Raw genomic sequence first — 2,304 nt, forward strand, 5'->3', positions numbered from 1 at the left:
ATTATACTTCATAAGCTCCTGACACTCCATATACCGAACAAATGAGAAGATTCCATTATCAAGTGGTGTATAATATTGATAACTACATAAAACCAGCAGACAGCAGTTATACTTCATAAGCTCCTGGCACTCCCTTTACCGAACAAATGAGAAGATTCCATTATCAAGTGGTGTATAATATTGATAACTACATAAAACCTGCATGATACAGGCATGGAAGTTTCAGAGACATCAAATTGATTTCAAAGTAACCATGAAGAACAATAAAAAGTGAAACAAACATTTGATTTTATTTAGATTCTTCAAGCAGAACAAATTGTTATATCACAAAAGTATTCTTAATCATGTAGCATACTTTGACTCAAAGAACCATATTCTATTGATCGAGCATGCTCGGATATTGTTTGTTTATAACGCTAACGGTTATGATTAACATTTACGATTGATGAATTAATTGGTGCGATGATCATAGCTCTTCGGGTTTCTAATGAGTTTGTGAAATCAACTTCATTACACGGAGCCGGTAATGCGAATTTATTGGTGTTAATGCCTAATAAAGAAAGATATTGATGAATTTACTGGTCTCGCTTCGAAGATCCAATGTCACGTGAATCAACTTATAACTTGATCCTACTGTTTCTAAAGACTTAACTATGTGATTACTGGTTGACTTATAAATATAAAATGCTGCGGGATCGTAGAACCGAATTTGGAAAGAGTTCATATGCGGTCGGAGCACGGAAGTCCAAGAGGTCATGGTTCGTATGACTCATATATGTAACTTAACTCGACGACCGGGTAGGAGCAATCGCGATATCTACACTGCCACCAAAAGATAAGTTATTTTAAACTTTTTCATCAGCAACCCGGAAACCATCAACTTCAATTTAACTAATTTAAGCTCTGTTTGGAGAAAATGATAACATAAACTTCTATTATATAAGTGCTTATACATTACCTCTAAGAAATGATAAAATGAATTCAAAGTTATCATAACATAATGTTATCATTATCAGGTAGATCCTGGATTGATGGAGGCCTCCCACCAGTAGATCCTGTTCGTGGCACTACTATTACATTGGTAACCCCATGAACATTCCTCTCCCTAGCCACATAGTCATCCACGTGCAAAGATGGTGGTTTGCTGGGGTTTGCTGGTATTTGGCTTGCGCTGTCGGAAGGAATCCCTACGTGTAGGACCAGAGGAAACAGTAGACGCTTCAGGATTAGAAGGGATTGATGAAATTAGAGCATATTCTTAACATCCAAACCGCCCTGCATCATATAACAACCTTGCATACCAACACTAAACCAAACCGAAAACCACTTGCACACTAACTCCGCAAAACCGTACAATTCCTCCTGAACCAAAACCAATTGCGCCAAATTCTAATCAGAATTCACAAAGCCAATAAGCCATACCTGCTGCAACACCTCCCATGTCAGTTCCATCTTCACGCTCCCAAACCACTTCCATCCTGCTGCAAACGACATCGAAAGCCAGTCCCACTCCCATGTTTTCTCAAGTTTCAAATATCAAAATTCAAGACATTATTTTCAAAGAGAAAATGAACTATCATTCAGCTAGAAAAAAATTAATTAAACTTTAGACCAAAATTAAGCCTTTAAAAACACAATCCATGTAAACATTAAGAAGCATCAGATCAGGACATCAGAAACTCAACCCTTTATTTCTTCAAATATAGCCAAAAATGATATAAACAGCTGAGCATGCAGCAACACAAATTGATTATTTTTTAGAGTGTAATAATCCAAATCATATAGAACAGAGTTGAATGAACAATGATAGCTTCTATTCAAGTGTCTCAAACTGCCTAACAAACTTAAAATATTCTGTTGAATTTTATGACCGGCAAAATAAAGAAGCCTTCCTATTAGCATTTATCTACAAGTCACTAAACCTTACAGTTTCCAATTCAGTGGTACAAATTAAAACCATACAAAAGTATAAAATTGGAGATATAAAGCAGAAAACTGTTGGTGTATCATTTTAAAAATATAACAGGAGTAAGATTTCTCTGTGTTTCATACACTTCAAAGTAACCCGTCTATGAGATCAACGATGAAAGTATTGAAAAGAAATAATATTTGAAGAACTCAGAGATGAGCAGCAAAAGAAAAATAAAAGTGCATACCATTTCAACTGCGTTCTCAAACAACTCTCTCGCTCTCTCCAATTGTGTCCTTCCATGTCTCTTCACAAATTTAGAGAGATATGTAATTCAAATATCAATAGCAAGTGGGTACTTAAATATCTTCACTCCTCTCTCATAAACCTTAAAA

This window comes from Vicia villosa, unplaced genomic scaffold (genome assembly GCF_029867415.1).
Source record: "Vicia villosa cultivar HV-30 ecotype Madison, WI unplaced genomic scaffold, Vvil1.0 ctg.006261F_1_1, whole genome shotgun sequence".
Taxonomy (NCBI): domain Eukaryota; kingdom Viridiplantae; phylum Streptophyta; class Magnoliopsida; order Fabales; family Fabaceae; genus Vicia; species Vicia villosa.